The sequence below is a fragment of the Colobus angolensis genome, unplaced genomic scaffold (genome assembly GCF_000951035.1).
Source record: "Colobus angolensis palliatus isolate OR3802 unplaced genomic scaffold, Cang.pa_1.0 Scaffold160, whole genome shotgun sequence".
In the NCBI taxonomy this organism is placed as follows: domain Eukaryota; kingdom Metazoa; phylum Chordata; class Mammalia; order Primates; family Cercopithecidae; genus Colobus; species Colobus angolensis.
In genome coordinates this window covers 7,786,450-7,812,673 of record NW_012114711.1, presented here as the reverse complement: position 1 = coordinate 7,812,673, position 26,224 = coordinate 7,786,450, and the positions used below count along the sequence as shown (strand labels likewise).

At 42.1% G+C, this 26,224-nt stretch overlaps 1 long non-coding RNA gene across 1 annotated transcript; it reads left to right on the top strand.

Annotated features, from left to right (window-relative positions):
* Positions 1–147: 147 nt before the first annotated feature.
* On the top strand, positions 148–2,422 carry LOC105508380. Its single transcript, XR_001001255.1, has 2 exons — positions 148–528; positions 1,942–2,422. It is a non-coding gene; the product is annotated as an uncharacterized LOC105508380 (long non-coding RNA).
* Positions 2,423–26,224: the final 23,802 nt, after the last annotated feature.

Here is a 26,224-nt window from a genome sequence, read left to right as displayed (position 1 = left end):
AAGCTCCCTGGGCAATGTAGTCCGAGTACCGGGTGGTGGCGGCGCCTGAGGCAGCAGGGAGGGACTACAAGTCCCAGAACCCCCTGGGCGCCCGGGCTGAGCCCTAAATAGACGCGCGCGGGGACAGGGGAGGGGCGTCCTGCGAGGCTTTCAGGCTGCTTATCCCGTACCTTGGCTGGGGTGGGTAGGGCTTGGAGCCTGCCATCCAAAACCACCCCTGGGAAGCGTCCGCAACCCTTGGGGACGCGTCTCCTCCGGCTGCCCCCCTTCCCTGGAATCCAGGTGTCACTGGGGCCGGGGAGGGGCTAGGAGCTCGGATTTCTGCTTTGGGAAGTTTTTACAAGCCCACCCTCCCCCTGCCTTGGGTCCCCGAGCCAAGAATTTCAGAAATCCGGGGCACAAAAACGCCAGTGTTTGCGGTCAAGGATTAAAGGCGCGAGGTTGTCTTTATTTAATCTGCTCCGCCCTGCTCGGGTTTGCACGAAAAACCAAGCCTGGGAGCGACGGTCCACGCAAGCGGAGACACAGGCAAGTCGCGTGAGAGCACTTTTCTGAGCCCGAGTTGCGTGTCTTTTGTCGCCCCTCAGGAGGTAAAGAAACGCAGACCTCTCCGGTGCACAAATAAAGGAGTCGTGTTGTGACTTGCGGGCTCTGAGATTGGGAGGCAGAAAATACATACCGCGACCTCAGTCCTGACCCTACCTCTAGCAGTCCCTCTGCTCCTGGGAGCTGTAAATGCTTAAGTAAATAAACCGCAAACCAGAAAAATAAGGGCTTGGGAGAGAGCCGCTCACACAGAGATGCGCATCCAGGCGGGGCGCTCTCCAACAGCTCCGACTGGGGCGAGGTGGGTTTCACCCGCTGCCAAGTAGTGCCTGGGCTCCCGGGTTACAGGCTGCTTCGGGCTCCGGCTTTTGCGAGGAGGGGAGAGCTAAGCCCGGGGGCAGTCGGCTGACTGCCCTCTCTTGCCTCAAATGACGTATATTCATTCCTCAAACGTTTCCTGAGTGTTTACTGGGTGCCAGGAGCTGGGGCATATTGGTGAGCCAAACGCATTATAGCATCCCAGACAGGCACTTCCTGACGCCGCCTAAAGATCTGTTATAACAATAGTAATAATAATGATAATAATCAATGGAGAGGCTGATTTTATTGGGCCCAGACCACACGCAGTTTTCATACTTCATGCTATTGAGTTTCACCAACTGTAGGTATATTTATTATACCTATTTGGCAGGTGAACAATCCAGGGCTCAGAGAAATCAGGTAACTTCCCAAATGACGCCTCTAGTTAAGTGGTACAGCCTGGATTCCGGTTCCATACTCTACGTGTCTGAAACCCTTGTCTTTGGGGAAATCCATCACCATTGCCTTAAATAGCCTTTCTCCCCATTTTAGGAGCAGCCTGTGAGCCCTTGGGCAAGTCATTTTCATCTCTTTGCCCCGGTTTTGCCATCTTAAGGAGATTCTCATTAGAATATGTCTACTTTTTAGCAGGATTCCTTAATATAGAGTAGAGTCTTATGAAACTTTAGGAACAAATTAGAGGAGCATCATATCTAATAGTTATTACTGACATAATGCCAAAACGAATCACAATTATTGACATTTATTGGGTGAATGCCATATGTCAGGCATTGGTCTAAACTCTTTCTGTATAACACCTAATTAAATCCTATTAAGACTTTTTTTTACTTATTAGAAAACTGGGGGTGGGGGGGTACAAAGCGGTTAAATTACTTCCTCCAAAGTCACACAAATAGCTGACTCTTGAACCGTAGACCTAAACTACTACTCTCTGCTACCTCCCCAATGTAAACACGTGCACTGCATTTACCTGCTCAGATATGCATTTAATACCAGTCCAGGAAGGGGCAAAACTCTTGAAATAGACAAAGTTTGTGTTCACGATATTCGCTCCTGCCCTCCCTTCTCTTTCAGCATTATCCCCTGGTCACTGGGCGCTAGAGTCTAGTGCCTAATACCTTAAGCTGCCTCTCCCCATCATCAAGAAACTCCCGCATCTGCCATATAAAGGAAATGTTTCTCATTCACCCCCTCTCATCTCTTCCCCCATGAAAACCTCTTCCATTTTCAAAGGATCTTCGGCTCTACTTTTCCAGCAAATTCAACAAATCAGTGTATGCCTATGTAACTGGTAAATAGTGAAGGGTAATTATTTCATGTGCTTCTAACTCAGAAACAATGGAATATTAACAGGGGTTTTCCGAAGATCCAGTTGGACAATCTTCATCTTCATCATATAATGGACATTTATCTCTACCTGTCTTATCCACTGTCTGCCCTCGGAGACCAAAAATTTCACTGAAGGCAGCATATATGTCTTATTCATGCTTGTGCTCTCTACCTCCCCTGACCCAGAAGGACTTACTCTTCTTTCTGCACATTTTAGTAGATGTGTAAAAAATATATATATATATTTGTTAAAAAGATGTTTTAATGGAAGGTGTGTCAGGCATATGGCAGGATACATGACCATACCTTTGGAGCATGCACACCTTGTAGCCCATCTCTATCATAACCTGTTTTCTCATCCTATTCAACATTTTGTAAGGTCTAGAAGCTCTCCCCATCATCAAGAAACTCCCGCATCTGCCATATAAAGGAAATGTTTCTCATTCATCCCCTCTCATCTCTTCCCCCATGAAAACCTCTTCCATTTTCACTAGGTCACTGGAAAGTAATTTTGTTAATTTTGCTATGATGTGAAGAGGTTCTCTATGATGATGTATGACTGATAAATTATGATGATTAATGTCAGAATAAAAGGGTCACTGCCTAACTCATTCTCCATTATCAGTAGAGGGAAAGGAGCTGCTTTCTCTTCACTGTATTTTTTTCTAGAAGAATTTTCTATCCCTGTGTTTTCCAGTACAGTGACTGCTAGCCATTTAGATGACTGCTAGTCACGTAAGATGTGGCTAGTTCTGAGATGTGAAATAGATGTTAAACACACATTGAATTTCAAAGACTTAGTACAAAAACAAGCAAAATATCTTAATTTGTATAGTGATTACATGTTGAAATGGTAACATTTTGGATATTTGTGTTAAATAAAATAGATTATTAGAATTGATTTTACCTGCTTTTTCCTTTTTTTTTTTGAGACGGAGTCTCGCTCTGTCGCCCAGGCTGGAGTGCAGTGGCCGGATCTCAGCTCACTGCAAGCTCCGCCTCCCAGGTTCACGCCATTCTCCTGCCTCAGCCTCCCGAGCAGCTGGGACTACAGGCGCCCACCACCATGCCCGGCTAGTTTTTTTTTTTTTATTTTTTAGTAGAGACGGGGTTTCACCGTGTTAGCCAGGATGGTCTCGATCTCCTGACCTCGTGATCCACCTGTCTCGGCCTCCCAAAGTGCTGGGATTACAGGCTTGAGCCACCGCGCCCGGCCTACTTTTTCCTTTTTTAATATAGCTACTAGGAAATTAAAAATTACTTATGTAGCTCGTATCATATCATATCATATTATGCAGGACTGATGTAGAAAACCAGGAATCTGATTCCCAGGATCACAATTCGAGATGATGACCAGCCCATTAAAATGGCCATTTATGACTTTGCCCTTGAAATGTTCATGCAGGGAACTAGAAGGGCTTTGCAAGGTCAATATAGTATCATAGACTGAGCAAAAGTCTGAAGAAAGTCCAAAACTAGCACTCAAGCCTACCTCCACGGAAGACCTACAAATAGAAGCAGGTTTCGTCAGCAGTACACAGCTGAAAACTATAACTGAATTCATCTGCCTAGAAGCCCACCTCAAATGCTGTCCTGGTTAAGAGAGCAAGATAAGCTGGAGAAAGGAGGGATTGGAGAAAATCGTTTTGACACCCAGCTGTACCATTTATATCCTGTTTTGTTTTGTTTGATAAAGTGATATTAACAATCCTTGCCTTGTCAATCTCACTGGGTCAGTGGGTCATAGGACATGAAAGGGCTTTGCAAACTCACCCTAGCTCTACTAAAGAAAGAGAACATTATCAACAAGAATGGAGATAATGTTAATGTGTCCTGATACAGTACTCAGTTCCAAACCAAACTTCAGATTATTGGGGCAGCACTATTCCCAATTTTCTCTCAGGCATAAGATTTTAATTGCCTATGGAGTGTAATTGGATTGTAACTCAAATAATAAATGCTTGAGGGGGATGGATGCCCCATTCTCCATGATGTGCTTATTTCACATTTCATGCCTGTAACAAAATATGTACCCCAAAATATATACACCTACTATGTACCCGTAAAAAATTAAATAAAAAAGAACAGAATCACCTATGAATGTCACGATGAGCCTTGAGTGCTTTAATTAATAACGCTAAGTCACGTTTCAATGGCAAGAAAGAATGTGCAACACCCAATCATAGAATTCAATCTATATTTTGGCGCTGACACTGTTATCTAGTGAGATGGACTACCACTGACCATGGAAAACATCAGCAAAGAGAAATAGCTACTGTATAGCTAGTCCAACTTGTCTCTCTTGGTCATTGTTCATGTTCTATGGTGGAGGGATAGGGTCACAGCCCTCGTTGAAACTCATAAAATCCATGGACACTTGCCCCAGCACAACACAGATACTGCAAATTTCTGCACCAGTTCTTTAAGTTTCTTGTACCAATCCTCTGAAAACCATTCATAGATACCCCCACAAGCTTAGATTATCTTTCAGCTCCATTTTTCGGTGATTTTTATCTCACCATTCAGATAACCTCTTTGAAGATAGGGACTAAGTCCCTTAAATATAGGACCCTTTGTAGCATCTAGTTCTGTTCTGGATACAGAGTAAGCATTCAGCACTTAACTGGCTAATTAGAACTTACAAAGATGACCAGAAGAAATGACCTGCAGACACTTAATCTACCCTACTTGACATGGAAAAAGTGGAGTTGCTGTTCGAACAAGGGCAGGAGAGAGGAGAGAGGACAATTTGGTATGGAGCTATAGAAAGTAAGATGTTTTCTGAATCCAGGCTCTAGATGTCCTGTGAGAATGACAGAAGACACAGCAAGAGGGCCTATTTTTGTTATCCTATCTCTGAAGTGTGGAAGAAACTGCTGGTCAGTCACCTTGTGAGTGGAGGGAACATGGACAAAATGTCAATAATTTAAAATCTGGAAAGCAGCATGATAACTACAAAATAATGCAATAATTAAGGAGGTCCTAGTACTCTATGCAATATGGAAGTAGCTGCTATACCATCTCTGATGATTGCTGCCAGTATTGTCTAGAATCATGTAAGCATGTAAAGAGAACTATTACTTTCTTTTTTTTTTTGAGACGGAGTCTCGCTCTGTCGCCCAGGCTGGAGTGCAGTGGCCGGATCTCAGCTCACTGCAAGCTCCGCCTCCCGGGTTCACGCCATTCTCCTGCCTCAGCCTCCCGAGTAGCTGGGACTACAGGCGCCCGCCATTTCGCCCGGCTAGTTTTTTGTATATTTTAGTAGAGACGGGGTTTCACCGTGTTAGCCAGGATGGTCTCGATCTCCTGACCTCGTGATCCGCCCGTCTCGGCCTCCCAAAGTGCTGGGATTACAGGCTTGAGCCACCGCGCCCGGCCGAGAACTATTACTTTCTTATTCATTATTTTCCTGTAAAACATGCAGAGCCAGGGGTCTATTATTAACTACCCCATCTCCTGCCTCCCACCTGGAAGACTGTCATCCTAAATTGCTCTAGTAGACAAGCTAGATCTGGAGACTTGAAGAAATCTTGGGAAAGGCTTTTTTTGTCTTATCTTAGTGTTTAAACTGAAATGAAATCTGCGTATCAAAGGAAAAATATAAAGCTCTTCCTTACAGAATAATTCAGCTAATACATGTAGGAGAAATAATAACATTAGAAAATCACCATTTTGCAGCTTCCAGTATAATGATTTATTTACATAGGCCAGGCACAGTGCCTTAAGCTTATAATCCTATCACTTTGAGAGGCCGAGGTGGGCAGATGACTTGAGCCCAGGAATTCAAGACCAGCCTGCGTAACGTGGCAAAACTCTGTCTCTACAAAAAATACAAAAATTAGGTGGGCATGGTGGCATGTACTTGTAGTCCCAGCTACTTGGGAGGCAGATGTGGGAGGATCACCTGAACCCAGGGATATAGAGGCTGCAGCGAGCTGTGATTGTGCCCCTGCACTCCAGCCTGGGCAACAGAGAGAGACCCTGTCTCAAAAAATAAATAAGTAAATAAATTAGGCAGATTATCAATAGATGCCAAACATGGGGAAAATGTTGATGAGGAATAAGATAGTCATGTGGTCCTAAAAATCACTCCAAACATCACACATGAATTATGAAGTGAAAAATGGACCTTTACAGTAAAGAGATAATGACAATCACCCACATGATTCACCCACGTAGCCATGTGATCAAATTTATTACCAGCAATACTGGGATAACTAGACATTATTTACATACGTATATGATTCTATAAGAAGTACACAACATCACATATGAAATGTTCTTGCCAGAAATATTCGTGAGGAAGCATTGAAACAAACACAGAACACAGGACATTCCACAAGACCATTGGCCTGTATTCTTCAAATAAATCAGTGTCATTTAAAAAAAATATGGCAGGAGGATTATCTAGATGCAAATGTTTAAAGTGATGCATTTGGTAATTACTCTGATTGGATCTTTATGCTACGTATACATGCATTGAAACATCATATTTTACCCCATAAATATGGATGATTATGTGTCAATTACAAATTACAAATTAAATTTAAAATAGAGACTGAAACAAATTTTACAACTAAATGCAACATGTGACCTTTGAATTTTGGATTAAAAGAAAGATTAAAATGAATCTATAGAAGACTTTTTGAGCAACTGTAACAATTTGAATATTTTAAAAATTGTAAATAATTTTGTTAGGTGTGATGATAGCATTGTAGTTATGTATGAAAATGTCCTTGTCCTCAAGAGATGTATACTAAAGCATTTTGAAGTAAAATCTCATGGTATCTGAAACTCACTCTCCAAAAATGTGTGGTGGCATGCACCTGTAGTCCCAGCTACTCTGGAGACTGAGGCACAAGAATCCCTTGAACCTAGGAGGCAGAGGTTGCAGTGAGCCGAGATCATGCCACTGCACTCCAGCCTGGGTGACAGAGCAAGACTCTGTCTCAAAATAAATAAATAAATAAAATGCATGCCCATTTAATCTAAAAAGTATATATTTTTATGTTTACACTTACCTATCTTATTCAAAAAATTATCTAAAATCTCGCCACATTCATAGAAATGTTGGTGCCCATTTTTGTGATAGTTTTACAGTTATGCTGGAGAAATAATTATTTTTTACTTTTGAAGGTGATAGCCGTGTTTCAACAAATGATTGAAAAATCTACTCTTAGCTTTTTGGGTAAAATGCAGAACAAGCTCCTTACCATAACTAAGCAACTTTTGTGTCAGTCTCCAAGTTAGGAGTAATTGTATTTGTTGTAGTATTTCCTTCTTAGGGTCTTTTCAAATCAACCAGAAAAGCAAAAAGAATTATGCATAAGAAAAGGGAAATGGAAGGCCAGGCACGGTGGCTCATTCCTGTAATGCCAGCACTTTGGGAGGCCAAGGCAGGAGGATCATTTGAAGTCGGGAGTTCAAGACCAGCCTGGACAACATGGCAAAACCCCATCTCTACTAAAAATACAAAAATTAGCTAGGTGAGGTGGCACATGCCTGTAGTCTCAGCTACTTAGGAGACTGAGGCAGGAGAATCTTGGAACCCGGGAGGCAAAAGTTGCAGTGAGCCGAGATTGCACCACTGCACTCCAGCCTGAGCAACAAGAGTGAGACTCCATCTCCAAAACGGAAGTGGAAAACTTGAGTAGTACAGGCTTCATCTTTCCCTTCTCCTGTGAAAGTTTTTTAATGATCAATAGACTTAGTTACTAAACTGGGCAGTGAATTCTATGTAATTCAGTTACCAGTGAAGTGAACTTAACAGCTTTTTTCACTTCCCATGCTCTATCAGTGTAGACTCATGCAAATTAACTGCTTTCTTTTGCTTCCACTTAATTTTATTTTGAGATTTTTAAGTAATATTTCCCCCTCTAACTTTAGCTTTAGGATATAGGTAACCTGTGTGATGAGTTCAACTCAGAGAGAGAATTTGTGTCAATCCTTTATGAAACAGATCATTTAGGTAGGGTCAGCCCAGGGAAGTGGGATTGGAGTGGTGAGGAATAGGGTAGAGGGAGCTATTAAGAACATTTTGTTGGTTGCATGTCTGTCATTATTAAACTGATATTTAATGGGTACCTACCTACCCTACTGGATGCTACACTAGGCACTAAAAAGACTGAACAGTACTGCAAAGTACTCTTGCTCTCTGCCTTTTTCTTGATTACTACCTTTCCTACAGATGAATTTCATACATGGTGCTTAGAGGATGACATATAAGACTGGCTGCTTTTTTATCAGAGGTTATTGTCATCAGCTGGTCTTTCATGCCATTTCCCTCCTTGTTTCTTCCTTCAAGTAATAGTTTGCAGACCTAGTAGATGTGACCTAGGAAACAGCTAGGTGCTGTGGTCCTCTGATCTTCCTTGGTTTCTTCACCACCACCCAGGCACCTGTCTATTCACACTGGAATATTTCTCCAGTATAGGTCATATTATCAAGATGATTCTTTGTCACTGAAACATTTATGTTGAATATAATATAGCGAGTGAATGAGGGAAATAGCTTCTTCTGAGTAGTTTCTTTGCTCAACTCTCCTCCAAACAAGCCCTTTTATTTCAATTTTTAACTGTGTTACAGCTTAGAAGGAAGAAGGGGAGGAGGAGGAGGAGGAAACAGAAAGTGCATCAATTTAATTTAAAAGTAGTCTTACTCAATACCTGAAATACCTTAAGAAACAGAAGGCGGCCATGGCTCATGCCTGTAATCCCACTTTGGGAGGCCGAGGTGGGCAGATCACTTAAAGGTCAGGAATTCGAGACCAACCTGGCCAACATGGCGAAACCCCATCTCTACTAAAAATACATTAAAAAAATGTAGCTGGGTGTGGTGGCACACACCCAGGAGGCTGAAGCAGGAGAATCACTTGAACTTAGGAGGCAGAAATTGCAGTGAGCCGAGATCATGCCACTGCACTCCAGCCTGGGCAACAGAGTTAGAGTCTATCCAAATAAAAGGAAAGGGGAGGGGAAGGGAGGAGAGGAGAGGGATTGTCTATCTTAAAGCAAATTAACCATTCTGTAAAGATCAGTGTTTATTAGAAAAAAAATAAACAGCAAATAGTACTCTTATAATCAAAAATAAATAAGGATGGTGGCTCACACCTGTAATCCCGGCACTTTGGGAGGCCGAGGTGGGCAGATCACCTGAAGTCAGAAGTGCAAGACCAGCCTGGCAAACATGCCAAAACTCCTCCTCTACTAAAAATACAAAAAATTAGCCGGGGTGGTAGCAGGCACCTGTAATCACAGCTACTCAGGAAGCTGAGACAGAAGAATCACTTAGACCCAGGAGGCGGAGGTTGCAGTGAGCCAAGATCACGCCATTGCATTCCAGCCTGGGCGACAGAGCAAGACTCCATCTCAATAAATAAATAAATATATTTAAAAGAAAAAGATTGTTGTTTCCAAAAGAATCTCACTCATAGGCAAATCAAGACTTTTGTTTCTAAGTTTCTGAATATACTCTTTTGTACCTGAATGAGGAAACATTGTTATAAGGCGCAATGAAAAAATTTCCATGTGGTAATATGTAAATAGATTTGGTCTTTCCAAAAAGGGATTCAGTCCCAGCGCTTTGGGAGACCAAGATGAGCTTGAGCCCAGGAATTCAAGACCAACCTAGGCAACATAATGAGACTCTATCTACAAAATAAAAAATAAAAACATTAGCCCAGTGTGGTGGTACAAATCTGTAGAACCATCTACTTGGGAGGTTGAGGCTGCAGTGAGCCATGGTAATGCCACTGCACTAGCCTGGTCAGAAGAATAAGATTTTGTTTCAAAAAAACAAAGGGGGTGGGATTTGTTAATCATTTTTAACTTGTGTATTATTGAACACTCATTTGGCCTTCAGAAAAAGCAAAATGGTCCTGGTTACAGTTGCTCATGCCTGTAATCCCAGCACTTTGGGAAGCCAAAGTGGGCCAACCACTTGAGGTCAGGAGTTTGAGACTAGCCTGGCCAACATGGTGAAACCTCGTCTCTACTGAAAATACAAAAATTAGCCAGGCGTGGTGGCGGGTGCCTATAATCCCAGCCATTCGGGAGGCTGAGGCGAGAATCACTTGAGACTGGGAAGCGGAGGTTGTAGTGAGCCAAGATAGGGCCACTGTATTCCAGCCTGGGTGACAGAGTGAGAGTCCATCTCAAAAAAAAAAAAGAGAGTTTAAGTCCATCTGGTTTTGGAAATTTTCACTTGGTTAGAGAAGTAGGGTGAGAAGTTGCTATTATTAGGTTGGTACAAAAATAATTGCAGATTTTACTTTCAATGGGAAAAACACAATTACTTTTTCACCAACCTAAAAAAATAGAAAATCTTTGTATCATGTTTGTTGTCCTTACTTTTTTTTTTTCTTAAAGGAAGAATGTGTACAATTCTGACCCCGAATCAGTATTAGAAACTAGGTTCTCAGATTAAATTAGCCTTTATTTCTCTTCCACTTAAATTATTTTCAGAGCATATCACAAGGGAAGAGGCACCAATGTTAAAAAGGAAAGGGAAAAAAAGACTTCTTACAAAGTTAACCTATTTTAGAATGATGTTTTGAAGCAAAAGAGTGGCACTTGGTAACATATTAATCCATACCACAAGGTAAAAGAAGAGGAAAAACACTTCTCATGTGTTTCATGTAATAACTCTTAATAAGTAAACTGATTAATTGTGGTATTAAATTATGAGTCGTATTTTGTGTCACTGTCTCACTTAAAATGCAATAGAGGCTGAGTGAGGTGGCTCAAGCCTGTAATCCCAGCAGTTTGGGAGGCTGAGGCAAGTGGATCACTTGAGGCCAGGAGTTCGAGACCAGAATGGCCAACATGAAACCTTGTCTCTACTGAAAACACAAAAAATTAGCCAGTCGTGGTGGTGGGTGGCTGTAATCCCAGCTACTCAGGAGACTGAGGCAGGAGAATTGCTTGAACCTGGGAGGCTGATGTTGCAGTGAGCTGAGATCATGCCACTGCACTTTAGCCTGGGAGAAGAGCACGACCCTGTCTCAAAAAAAAAAAAAAAAAAAAAGCAATAGAAACAGAAAAATTCTTGGTGAAGTAAGGAAACAGTTGAGTTTGTCTTAAAGGTCTATTTTGGGTGAAAGAAATCATGGACCTCTATCATTACTCCATAAGGAAGAAGCCTATTCAGGAAGTGTAGAAGACTTTTTGCTGTAGGATGACATACTCTTCTAGAGAAGTATATTTAGCAAATATTGGCATACATAAAGCATACAATGATAAAGAGATTTGGATAAAATTTAGAATGCACATGTGGATTTCAGGATAATTTCCAACACTATGCCTTTTTATTTTGTTGGTTCTTGGGTTCCTACCACAATGCCTGGCACATAGTGGATATTTTATATATGTATTTATTGTATAGATATGTGTAGTCAACATATTTATGGGTCTCTAAGTGATAATGAAGATCCTTAAAATATTATAAACAAACTAGGTGACCCTGGTTATTTAATATTCAATTATATATATTAAGCAAAATTCATTCACTTAGAAATTTTAATTAAGTTAAGATACAGCCAGTTGGGTGCAGTGGCTCATGCCTGTAATCCCAGCACTTTGGGAGTCTGAGGCAGACCGCTTGAGCCTAGGAGTTCAAGACCAGCCTGGATAACATGGTGAAATACCATCTCTACAAAAAATGCAAAACGGCCGGGCGCGGTGGCTCAAGCCTGTAATCCCAGCTACTCGGGAGGCTGAGGCAGGAGAATGGCATAAACCCGGGAGGCAGAGCTTGCAGTGAGCTGAGATCCTGCCACTGCACTCCAGCCCGGGCAACGGAGCGAGACCCCGTCTCAAAAAAAAAAAAAAAAAAAAGCAAAACTTAGCCAGGCACAGTGGCACATGCCTATAGTCCCAGCTACTGGGGAGGCTGAGGTGGGAGGATGGCTTGAACCTGGAAGGTCAAGGCTGCAGTGAGCCATGATTGCACAACTGCACTCCAGTCTGGGTGACAGAGCGAGACCCTGTCTCAAAAAAAAAAAAAAAAGATATAGCCAATACTAACTAGTAAGTTATCTGTATCCTAGACAGGCCAGACTTCAAGAAGCTTACCATGCCCATAAGTACAGTAGACTCAAAGTGCCTAGATTTTCCCACTCCTAGTTATCTGTCTACCCAAGAGAAATGAAAACATACATCTGCACAAAAGCTTGTACACAAATGTTCATAGTAGCATTATTTGTAATAGTTAAAAAGTGGAAAGAAATGTCCATCAACTAATAAACAAAACATGGACTATCCATACAATGGTATATTATTCAACTATAAAAAGTGAATTACAGATATATGCTATATAACATGAATGAACTTTGAAAATATTATGATAAGTGGGGGTCAGGCACAGTGGCTCAATCCTGTAATCCCAGCACTTTGGGAGGCTGAGGCGGGTGGATCACCTGAGCTCAGGAGTTCGAGACCAGCCTGGCCAACATGGTGAAACCCTATCTCTACTAAAAATACAAAAAGTAGCTGGGTGGGGTGGCAGGCACCTGCAGTCCCAGCTACTTGGGAGACTGAGGCAGGAGAATTGCTTGAACCCGGGAGGCGGAGGTTGCAGTGAGCCGAGATTACACCATTGCATTCCAGCCTGGGGCACAAGAAGGAGATTTCATCTCAAAAAAAAAAAGAAAGAAAGAAAATATTATGCTAAGTGAAAGAAGCCAGTCACAAAAGGTCATTTATTCTATGATTCCATTTATATGAAATGTCCAGAATAGACATATAGAGACAAAGCAGATCAGTGGTTGCCTAGGGCTGGTTGGTGGAGGGTGTACTGGGAGGAAATGAGGCAAATTGCTAAAGGGGATGGGATTTCTTGTTGAGGTGATGAAATTGTTCTGAAATGGATTGTGATGATGATTGTAAACTCTGTAATTATCAAAAAAAATCATTGAATTGTATACTTTAAATGGGCAAATTGTATAGCATGTTAATTTTTCTTTTTTCAGACAGGGTCTCACTCATTCCCCCAGGCTGGAGTAAGGTGGCATGATCACAATTCACTGTAGCCTCAACCTCCCCGGCCCATGTGATCATCCAGCCTCGGCCCCCAACTCAGTAGCTGGGCCTACAGGTGTATACCACCACTCCTGGCTGATATTTTAATTGTAGCCCAGGCTCATCTGGAACTTCCGGAATTAAGCCATTCTCCTGCCACAGCCTCCCAAAGTGCTGTAATCACAGGCATAAGCCACCACACTCAGCCCAGTTATTTATCAATGAAGTAGTTACAAAAAAACAAAAAAGTTGAATCTGAATCCTGGGATTTGCCATTTACTAGTTTAGGTAAATTACTTATGTGAAAAGGGGCCAATATAGTTTCTACCTCACTGGATTGTTGCTATAAAGAGAAAATCCTGGTAAAAAGCCTCTAACTTAAAAAGCAAAAATAAGTAGTAGCTATTATTATTATTATTATTATTATTATTATTGACAGAGTCTGGCTGTATTGCCAAGGCTGGAGTACACTGGCACAATCTTGGCTCACTGCAGCCTCTGTCTCCTGAACTCAAGTGATCCTCTTGCCTCAGCCTTCTGAGTAGCTGGGACTACAGGTGCATGCCTCCACGCTCAGCTAATTTAAATTTTTTTTTTTGTATAGATGAGGTCTCACTATATTGGCCAAGCTGGTCTAGAACTCCTGGACTCATCAGTCGATTATTAATTAATTGTTAAAGGACACTGGTCCATTCACAGACCACCCTGCTTTATTTTGTACCATTCAGGATGCATCTCAGGTCCCATGCCTGACAACCTGCAGCACTGCTATATGTAATATGTGCCCTGGGTCAATCAAATTCCTGCTCTTTAGATTTAAGTGGTGAAACAGAGACTAGGGCAAATGACTGTGAGGCCTGAATTTTCAGTCATAGGGGTTGGGTGAGCAACAGGCAAATTGTCGTGATGAGGGAGCAGAAGTAACCATGAACTGTGAAAGATAGGTAGGTAGTGAGAGGAGAACACAGACACCATGGAGAAGGAGAAATTCTGTGAGTGATGTCTGGGTGGACAGTCCCGAAAATTGTCTGAATTCCTGGTAATTTACAGATCCAACCCCAAGCCATTTGGAGCGTTGCAATATGCCACCACCATTGTGTGAGGTGCCACCACCAGACTGCAGAGTTTCAAGACCCACATTCAAACCTCAGTTTACCACACCACCTACTAGCCTTATGACTTGGGCAAGTCATTTAAACTCTCTGAGCCTCACTCCCCTCATCTGTCCACCTGGCATCATGATAGAACTTCCTTCACAGGATTGTTGAAAGAATCACATGAAATCTAAGTGCTCAGCACATAGTAAGTACCAATAAATGAGAACTATTATTAATTAATACTACAGTCTCTTTTTATTAATGTGTCTTTACTCCTTGCAAGCAAAGATACTTAATTAAATAGCTGGTTATACAAAGTTATTCACAATGTGAAGTCTTTTGGTTGAAAACTGATTTTTATAAAAGGATACTTGATAATGAAAATTTTAGAAATGTTAGTGATCTACTCAATCCCTTCTTGTACTGGTAAGGAACTGACACCTGAAGATCCTTCCAGATCATACAACCAAACAGACTATGCCAGGATGAGAGGCTGAGCTTCCTGATCCCAGGCTTGAGTTCAGTCTGTTGACTCTCAGATTACTGGGATTTCAACTACTAAATAAATTTAGCAAATTTTTCTACCTATTCTCTTTACCAGTTATTCATTCATTCATTCATTCATTCATTCATTCATTTTTTGAGACACACCCAGGCTGGAGTGCAGTGGCACAATCTCGGCTCACTGCAACCTCCACCTCCCGAGTTCAAGGATTCTCATGCCTCAGCCTCCAGAGTAGCTGGGACTACAGGCACGTGCCACCACACCTGGCTAATTTTCGTATTTTGTAAATTTTATATTTTTAGTAGAGATGGGCTTTTACCATGTTGGCCAGGCTGGTCACAAACTCCTGACCTTAGGTGATCCACCTGCCTTGGTCTCCCAAAGTGCTGAGATTATAGGTGGGAGTCACTGCGCCCAGCCTAGTTCTTTATTTAAAATTTTTTTTTAAACAAAGGCATGATTAAAGTCCTAATGCTACTTACTGTATTATATACATATTATGTTATAATAAATTGTTTATTACAGCAGTGTTTTATTCCACTGGGTTATTGTCCATTGATATGCCCAACTGTCACCAGGAAAGAGACACTTTTCCATGGGGGAAATCATAAGACTGTCCTAGTTTCCCAGTGACCTATCCTGTTCTGCTGCTGCTGTGACCAGGAGAATGAATTCCTCATAATGGAAGGAAAATGGGGTCCTTCCATGGGTAGCTTTTTCTTTTTTCACATAATGATACCAATTATCCCAGAACAAGGAGGAGAAAAAACCAAAGTTCTTACTTTCTTGTCAGATTTCCCAGAGGAAAGAGCATGGCATAGTTCCTTTTTCTTCTCTGAAATTATTTCCGAATTAGTTTGCTCCTGGCCCAGTTTACGTCTATTCATTTCTGTAGCCATTGCATCACACCCAAATGAGTTTCCTCTTTCTATTGTTGGACAAATTTTCACAAAATATTTGAAAATTGTCTGCTTCCTCTTCATTCTGTTCTGTGGGTAAAGCATTATATTCAGACTCTTTCCTCTGGGAGTCCTTTGAGGTACAAAGTTAAATGACATTCCATGGGCGGGAGACTTGGAGAAAGCTCTCACTGTTGGGAGGTGAGCGGTTTGTGAGTGAACATTTATCATCCCCATTGGCTTATCCATGGGTGTGCCTCTGGTGCCCTGTATGCTACTTAGGAACTTGTCATTAATTATAATAATGGTAACACATTATAATAGAAACTATTAAGGTCTTACTATGTGCTAAATCCTTCACATAGATCATCATATTTAATCCTCATCACAAACCTAGGAGGCGGGTTTTATTTACTCTATTTGGTAGATTAAGAAAATTAAGAATTCCAAAATGTAAGTAAGCCATCCAAGATCATTCAACCTGGAAGCAGCAAGGATGGCCTGAATCCTAAACTCTTATCCACTATTCCCATGGTGCTCAGATGGTAGTCCTCAGACCAGCAGCATCAGCACTACCTGGGAAATGGACAGAAATGCAAATTGTTGGACTGGGCAGTGGCTCATACCTGTAATCCCAGCTCTTTGGGAGGTCAAGGCAGGAGGACTGCTTGAGGCCAGGAGTTCAAGACCAGCTTGGGCAACAGAGTGAGACTCTCCATCTCTGTAAAAAAATTTTAAAAATTAGTTGTGCATAAGGCTGCACAGTGAGCTATGTTGTGCCACTCTACTTTAGCCTCTGTGACAAAGTGAGACTCTGTCTAAAAAAAAAAAAAAAAAGCAAATTCTAAACCTGCACCTCAAATCTACTAAATTAGAAATTCCCAGGGTGGGGACCAGCAATCTATGTTCCAACCAGCCCTCCACATGATTGATGGATGCTGAAGTTAGAGAATTCATTGCACCTTGCTATGCTTTCTTTACATGCACAAAGACATCACACATGTAACCAGAGAACTACAAAGATTGTCTGGGAAATGACTCCAAAAACTTTGGGTTGTTGGCCAGGAACTTGCTGGGACCTGAGGTTTCCTATCTCTCAGTGGGAGGGCTGAGACCCCCATGGTGTTTCAGAGACTCCCCTGGCATCTCCAAGTTAGGGAAGTTAGTATTTTTCAAAATTCCCATTAACGCTGACATCTGAACTCAGACTGTCTGTGCCTGAGCCCCAAATGGTTATTACCACCTCTACCCCATGCAAGACCACTCTCCCACTTTCCTGGCAAAAAAGGGAGAGTGGTGAGAGGTTGAGGGGCAGAGTCCCTCCTCTGGTCACAGTCCCACTGTGGTCCAGCTGTGTCATAGCCAAAGCACATTGTCTACTCGCCAAAGGATGCCAGGAGGATGGAGGACACACATCTGTTGACCCTTTTGCCTCTGAGTTCCAGCCTGCACCTAGTGATGCTGGTGGAACTGAAATATTTGGATTAGTTTCCCTTGCTGCCATTACAAATGATCACAGACTTAGTTGCTTAAACAATACAAATTTATTATCTTACAGTTTCATAGGTCAGAAGTCCGATCTGAGGCTCATTATGCTAAAATCAAAGTGTTACCAGGGTTATGTTCCTTTCTGGGGGCTCTAGAGGAAAATGTTCCTTTGCCTTGCCCAGCTTGTGACAGCCGCCCAATTCCTTGGCTCTTGGCTTCCTTCCTCCATGTGCAAAACCGACAATGTTGCATGTTTCTGAGCATTGTTCCATGCTTTCTGACCACATTGTTGCATCTTGCTGAACACAGCCAGGAGGGGTTCTCCTGCTTATAAGGACCCTTGTGATGACATTGAGACCTTCAGGATAATCCAGGTTATCTCCCCATCTCAAGGACCTTAACTGAATCATATCTGCAAAGTCCTTTTTATCATGTAAGGTGGCATATTTACAGGTGAGATAGGAAAAAAAAGAGAAAATGAATTCATATATTATTTATCAATTAGAGGAATATATAAAGCCATTTTTCCTTTATTCCAAGACCATTTGCTAAAACATATATCTCTGCTTTAAAAACTTTTTTTTTTTTTAGGGAAGAGGAAGTATTACCACATTATAGGCATCTGTAGCTCAAAAAAATACATCTAGATTTCAGAAACCATAAACTGGGACAGAAATTTGTCTTATAAGCAAAGTAATATGATAATAATCTCCTCTAGTGTTTATTTTCCTTCTTATACTTGCCTGCTTGATTTCAATGGAGCGCTGTTATGAAGTAGGCAAGAAGAGGAAACTCAGGCTTACAGAAGCTTTGTGACTAAACCTAACGTCCCCTAAATAAATTCCAGGACCCAAAGTCCAATCTTTGACTCTAACTCCAGGACTCTTTGTATTATACTAGGCAAGACTGCTCCAAGTAGAGGTAAGTCTTCCTGGAAAGAAGTTACTTCCTCACTGATCCCCTAAGCTTTAGTCACAGACCCCTGGGAAAACACAGAGTAATTACAAGGATCGAGAGTTCACTCATATGTTAAGCACTAGCTGAAGTCTGAAAAGGTGATGTATATTTGTACCTTCAAATATATACAGGTGCTGCTGATGTGATTTAATATGCAGTTTCCTTTGCTAATGCACAGCCTCACAGCAGCATCTTGACATTCCATTTTCTAAAAAAAATGAACACTTAAAGTAAAACTACTATTGAATGAACATCTGAAAAAAATACATATATACACACACAAACACATATATATCTCCTCTCTACAATTAAGCTCTCATTTGTGAAAAATTTGGGAATCATTTTTCTTCCTCATTTTATTTGACTTCAAACATTGTGATAGCTAGGCTCCAAAAGAGACTCATGACTATGATTTCTTGTATTATTTCTTCCTCTCTCTTTCCGAAGGCACATAAAGCATCTTTCACTTGCTCTAAATTTCTTTTGGTACCATTCTGGCTACTTCTCACCCTTCTCTCCAAACACCACTGTCCAGAAACATCAGGAAGATAAACGGTAAGTTTTGAGGAGAATAATTATAGGCTGTACTAGAGTAGTCCATCACAATACCTGCAATGCTGCTAGCATTGCTAAGAGAAAAGTGCCCCACCCAGCACAGGTAGTAAGGGGTAGAACTAGTGGCTTATTTTGTGAACACAGTAGTTTGCAAAATGTGTGGATTAGCATCATTTGGAGCTTATCAGAAATGTGAATTCTTGGGTCCCACCCAAGACCTGCTGAATATGGTGGCATCCCCAGCAATCATTGCTTTAAGAAGGCCCCTAAGTGAGTCTGATGCAAGCTACAGATTTGCCTGACCCAATTGCAACTGATTGGACCAGAAATAGCTACCTGACTCAAATGCAGCTAAACCATAGGCTTCCTATTGGTCTATGGTGTCTTATGGCGAGAGAAAGAGGAGCCGGGCAAACCAGGCTTCCCCTTTGTAGCAGGTGAACGGGGAAACAGTGATGCTGAATTAGGCTGTGCAGTAGCATTGAGGCCATGAAGGGTCATGAGCATGCTGGGATCAGGAACTGTGACTAAGCAGAAGCTGTGAAGCCAAAAACAACAATGACAAAAAGACAACGAGGAGAGGGTGAAGAAGGCAAGCCAACTGGAAGAGAAGAAATAAGTGTGCAGGGAAAAGCAGAACTTGGAGAGTTGGGGAGTGAACCAGGACAGCAGGAGAGTGAAGTTCAAGAAAGTCCACTGCTGAGGTCCCAGAGCTGCTGCAGCCTCTAAGCCTAGTTCTGTTTTTCACAGTGTGCCAGTGCCTTCTGAAACTAATCATTCTGTTGTCTGCAGCTTCTGTTCTGTGTATTCTTAAAATGTATCTTTTCTTTGCGTTTTCTTTAAGGAAGGCTTTCCCCATGCCCTCCACCCTCTACCCCAGTGCTTTCAAGGAGTGGGGAAAGTAAGACCAGAAGCATTTGAAAAAGAAAAGCTGGCCGGGCGCGGTGGCTCACGCCTGTAATCCCAGCACTTTGGGAGGCCGAGGCGGGTGGATCACGAGGTCAGGAGATCAAGACCATCCTGGCTAACACGGTGAAACCCCGTCTCTACTAAAAATACAAAAAATTAGCTGGGCGCGGTGGCAGGCACCTGTAGTCCCAGCTACTCAGGAGGCTGAGGCAGGAGAATGGCGTGAACCGCCACTGCACTCCAGCCTGGGTGACAGAGCGAGACTCCATCTCAAAAAAAAAAAAAAAAAGGAAAAGAAAAGAGGAAATGAACAAATGAAAATGAAACATTCTCTGTACATAACTTTCTCTACAGCGTGAACTAGTAAAACTAAAAAGCCTAAATTAATAGACTTTCCAATCATGATTTCACCAATAAAGGGCTCCGAAGAGAGTCTAAAGAAAGAACCATATGGAACAATTGAACAATTTTTTTCTACCTCTAATTATTTGGACTTCTCTCTTTTACTCTCTAAGTATAGAGGAAGGTGTCCTTCAAAAAAAAAAAAAAAACTACTTTGAAATGCTCAGTTTAGATATTAAATGGGTTGATAATAGGAATAATCATAACTAAAAACTCTTGAGCTATTCTTACTCACCAAGCAATGTGTAAGTATGTCACATGTTTAAGTTATTTAATGTCATTTTCACAAGGGCAAGAATTCTTTTCTGTTTTTCTTTTTTTTTTTTACTGATGTATTCTCAGTGCCTGGAATAGTGCTTGGCTACTAGTTGACACTCAATGAACACTTGTTAAATGAATTAATGAGAATCTTCATACAATCCTTGGGTACTATTATATCCATCTTGCAGGCCCTCCTGACCGTAAAAATGGAAAATCACATTTCAAATGTCTATGTGAGCATAACACTGTCAGGCAGCAAGGTTCTACTTGGACTAAGACCATGAAGGTTTTTATTCATTTGATGATATATTCATTCATTCAGTAAATATTTACTTAGCACTTATACATACCAAGTGTTGTTCTAGCCATTGAGGTTATGGTATTGAATCCTGAAGATGCTATAGCTGCCCCCATGGGGAGACAGAGGAATAAACCAAGTCATTTGAGGTAGTGACAAGTGCTATAAAGACAATAAAAGAGGTGAGGTAAAAGCAGAATGGGAAAGGGTTATTTTGCATTTGACAATCAGGGAAGGTTCCTCTGAGGAGATAAGGTTTGTGCTGAGACCTACATGACAAGAAACAGCCAGCTCTGAAAAAAGTAGGATATTGCAAGTAGAAAGAACAGCAAGTGCAAAGACCCTGAGATAGGGCTGTGCTTGATGTGTTCCAGGAGCAGTAAGAAGGATACCATGGCCAGAGCATGGTGAGTAAAGGACAGTTTGATGGAAGAGATCAGAAAGGAAGGCAGAGGCTAGATCATGGAGGACCTTCTTGGCCACGGTGTGGCAGCCTTATAGTATGGGCTGAGATTGCTCTCCAAGACAGACCCTGCCTCAAGCTGTACAGTCAACGGAGAGCCCACAGCAGAGCTCTTGTGGGATTGACCAGTGTTCCAACTGAGGCCACGCTCGCTTTTCCTGGGCAGCTCCAACAAATGATTGAACCTTGTGGGAAGAATAGGGCTCACCATTTTGGCTCAACGCATACCTCCCCTAATAAACAGCCTTTGCTCTGGACTTCTGGTTGACCTGGACTAGACTTTCTCAGTGCAGTAGCAGACTCAGAGGCTTTTCCTCCTCCATGTTCCTTCCTGCCTCCCTCCTTCCACAGGTATCAGACTTGTATTCATTCAGTTTGGAGGCTTTCCCTTCTGATTGCTTCCTATTCCCTCTCTCCTTGGGGTTTCACAGGTGCGACTTCCACGCCCCCGCCGCCAATCCCAGTAAAATTTCTTGCATTTCTTTTTCTTTTTTTATTCTCTTTTTTCTTTTTCTTTCCTTTTTTCTCCTTTTTTTTTTCATTTTTTCCTTTTTAATTTTTTTCTTTTCTTTTTCTTTTTAGAGGTGAGGTCTTGCTGTTACCCAGGTTGGCTTTGAACTCCTGGGCTCAAGTGCAACTACAGGTGCACCACCATGCCTGGCTTTCTCTTGCATTTTAATGACATCTTGGCATCTCTTTTTAAGAGGAACCACAATGACACAATTGGTAGTGGGAATGGTCTGAGAAAGCAGGTGGTAAAGTGGAGTTTGGGGACTGGGTCACCCACTGCCTGCCTGGTGATAAGGATCCCATCTTGAGTAGGGTAAGACTATTTTCCGGCACAAGGCCGAGCTGCTAAAAATGTTACTGGCAGTGACCCGGGAAAATGTCCAGGTGAAAAGGAATGCCTGCGCCAGCATGCTGATTCAGGAGTTTGAAAAGTGTACAGGAACAATGAATGAAAGGATAATGGAATTGGCTGGTTATTACCAAGCTGCACTGACCCTCCTACAAGGGATAATGAGAAACTGAGAGCAGTTAATAAACAGCTGAGAACCAAGTGTGAGAGCCAGAGGGCCTCTTTGGTAGCTTGCAAAGAAGTCTTCTTCTCCTGCTGTGCAAGAGCAGGCCCCGCTGAGCGGCAGGCTGATGATCTAACTGTCAGAACCCAGAGCTCTACAGCTGTTTGGATGCTCAGCCAAAGTAGTCTCCTATGCTAACGTCAGGAATCTGGTTGGAAAAATATGGGGCCTGGACCCTGAAAAGTGGGGCAGCGACATCTAGATGGATGGCCCTGTGAAATGTGGCTCTGCAGACTCCTTCGGGACCCCAGACGGAGCTTGCAGAGGTAGCCTCCCTGTCGAGAACCAGTAGTTTCCACATGGGGAAAATACTGCATATACCAGAGCTTTCTTTTTTTTTTTTTTTGCTGAAAAAACAACAGCCTCCCAACCCCAAGAAAGTGACTCCACATCCTCTTGTGGCTGCCGGGTTATAACCAGAGTCAAGTTTCAGTATAACCTGGCTGACAGTAGGCTGGGCCTGATAAAGGAGAAGAGATTTTACTCTAAAGGAGGTGGAAGAATTAACTACGTCATAGAGAAATTGGATGCCTCTTACATTGTTAGTGGGAATGTAAAATGGTGCAGCCACTTTGGAAAAGTCTGGCAATTCCTCAGAAGGTTAAACAAGGCCAGGAGTGGTGGCTCACACCTATAATTCCAGCACTTTGGAAGGCCAAGTCAGGAGGACCACTTGAGGCCAGGAGTTCAGGACCAACCTGGGCAACATAGTGAGACCTCATCTTTACAAAAAAATAATAAACTGACCTGGGCGTGGTAGCAGCCTATGATCCCAGTTACTCTGGAGGCTGAGGTAGGAGGATTTCTCAAGCCCAGGAGGTTGAGGCTGCAGTGAGCTGTGATCATGTCACTGTACTCCTGCCTGGTAGCAGGGCAAGATCCTGTTTATTTGTTTTTTTTTTTTTAAAAAAAACAACAACAACAGCAAAAAAATCCCCAAAAGGTTAGAGTTTCCATATGACCCAGCAATCCCACTTCTAGTATATATGAAGACAAATGAAAACATTTGCAAACAAAAACTTGTAAATGAATGTTCATATCAACATTATTCATCACACCCAAAAAGTGGAGCCATCTGTCCTTCACATGTGAAGTAGATAACATTTTGACCTGTGCCTTTCCTACTCCAAGAGCCTCAGGCAGCATCACTGTCTGAGGGCTCTCAGAATGCCTTATGCACAGGCATATATTCCTATACCACATGGCATCTGACCAGGGGAGCCACTTCACAGTGAAGGAGGTGCAGGGGTAGGCCATGATCATGGAATCCAATGCTATTATCTCATACAATATGAACCCAAAGCAGCTGGCCTCAGAAAGAGTGAAAATGGCTTACTGAAGGCACAGCTGAAATGCCAGCTTGGATGCAATTTCCTGCAAAGATGGGGCCATCTATAAGGATGCAGTATATGCACTCAATTAGAGATGTCAGACGTGTCCCCACGTAGGAAGAACATACAGGTTCAGGAACCAAGGGGTGGAAGTAGAAGTAGACCCACTTACTATTACTCCTACTGACCCACTGGGATTTTTTTTTCTCCCATCCCTGCAACTCTGAGCTCTGCAGAGTTGGAGGTCCTGATCCCCAAAGGGATGCTCTCTTTCTGTGGATACAACAACGATCCCATTGAACTACAAGCCATGGCTACCACCAGGGCACTTTGCATTCCCCGTGTTCAGGAACCAGAAAGCAAGAGAAGCCTCTAACCTGGAAGGAAAATTGATACTGCTCAGCAGGAAGAGTGTCAGGTGTCTTCTCAAAACTGCAATGGCACCAACTTTCACAGTAAAAGCTTACCAGATCCTCTATAACCTGGCCCAATGTTACCTTTCTGATCTCCTTTCTTTTTCTCTCTCCCACTTGCTCACTCCACTGTAGCCATGCTGACCTCTTTGATGTTCAGTGAGCAGACAAGGTGCTTTCAGGACTGGGGTCTTTCATCCAGCTTCATGAGATAGAAGAAACAAGAAAGGCTACAAAATGCAGAAGGAGCTCAAACGAGAGATGGAGGGTGGGAGATATTTTATATAATTACACTAATTTGTACAGAGTCAATGACAGAGTTGGACTTTTTAACTCTTAATTTTTAGAACAAGCATCCTCACTGAGAGGAGGAAAATATTAGTGTGGAAAATATTGATGAGAGAAACCTCTCAACAGTATTTTTCACATACTCATTGATTAGTGACTAAAAAGTTAGATTGAGACAAAAGAATGATCTTCCTGGAGAACGAACAAAGTTCCATCTTTGATAATGATTAGTAATAGCAAACTTGTTTTTGAGATATGCTAAATGTCAGGCACTAAGGTAAGCCTTTTACATACTTTGTCTTATTTAATCCCCATGAAATCTCTAAGAAAAAGGAATTATTATTCGCATTGTGAAATTCCCTTTCTCACACATGAAGAAATAGAGGCTCAGAAAGGTGAAATAATTTGCCTAGGTCATACTTTATGTAGTGGCCAGCTTTAACCACAGCTCTTTCTGAGTCTAAGACCTGTATTATTTTCTCCACAATTTGCTTCCCCTTAAGAGAAAGAGCTAATCATTACTTCATTCATGCATTCACTTATCCATAATTTAAAAAATGTTCACACTGAGTGTTCATGTGCCAGGCTTGGCCTAATTTTGCTGATACAGTGGCAAATGAATAGGCAGGAGTCTTACCTTCATGGAGGTTATTGCCTAATAGTGTAGCTGGACCGAGAATCAAAGATGTTCAGGTCTCTGAAGCGCAGCTGACACAGCATGTGCTGAGACTGACATTTGAAGGAGACAAACAAAGATTACTGTTGACCTAGACCTTGACTATATATTATGCACAGTAAATACAAACATTAAGACATTGACCTTTTAGCTTCATCAATTTTGAAATGGGTATAGTAATAATACATTTCTTGCCAAGTGGTTGTAATCTCAAATGAGAAAATGTGTGAAAGGCCTTGGCAAACTGTAAAATAGTCAACAAGGAGAAAGGGTCTTTTCTTTCCTTTTCCTTTTTGAGACAAGGTCTCATTTTGTCACCCAGGCTGGAGTGCAGTGGCACAATTATGGCTCACTGCAGCCTCCGCCTACCAGGCTGAAGTGATCCTCCTGCCTCAGCCTCCGAAGTAGCTGGGACCACAGGTGTGCGTCACCATGGCCAGCTAATTTTCTTAATTTTTTGTAGAGACAAGGTCTTGCTATGTTGCCCAGGTTGGTCTCAAGCTCCTGGTCTCTAGTGATTCTCCTGCCTCGGCCTCCTAAATTGCTGGGATTACAGGCATGAGCCACGGTGACTGGCTGATCTTTTCTTTATGCTAAAAAATTTCAAACATATACTACATTAGAATAGTGTAATAAATACCCAGATGCGTATCAACCAGCTATGACCAGTTATCAACTCATGGCCAATCATGCTTCATCTTTAGCCAGACCCTGATTACCCATTTTTTTGGGAAGCAAATCTGTGACTGCCTATATTTTTATCCATGTATATACCTCAGTGAGGGGATTATCTTAAAAAACACAGCCACAAATACCATTAGTACTCCTAAAAGCATAAAAACAAAATTTACAGCAATTCCTTAATTTTATCAAATATCATAATTTGACTTAGTGGTCAAAAGTCCCTGATGATCTCAAAATTTTTGAAATCAGTAGGTGTGAATTAGTATTTAGATAAGGTTCATATATTGTAGTTGGCTGCTACTTTTGTTTGTTTGTTTTCTTGAGACACAGTGTTAGCCACGATGGTCTTGATCTCCTGATCTCGTGATCTGCCCGCCTCAGCCTCCCAAAGTGTTGGGATTACAGGCGTGAGCCACCACGCCTGGCCTGCTATGTTATTTTTTAATCTGTAAGTTTTTCCTTAATCTTCTTTTTGTTTTGTTTTTGCATTTTGTTCGCTTACAGAACTGTAGAACAGTGGTTCTTAAACTTAAGTGTGCATTAGAATCATTTGGAGAGCTTGTGAAACCCGGGATTGCTGTGTCCAGTCCCCAGGGATTCTGATTCCGTATTGCATTTCTCTTTCTTTTTTGAGATGGAGTCTTGCTCTGTTGCCCAGGCTGTAGTGCAGTGGCCCGATCTTGGCTCACTGCAACCTCCGCCTCC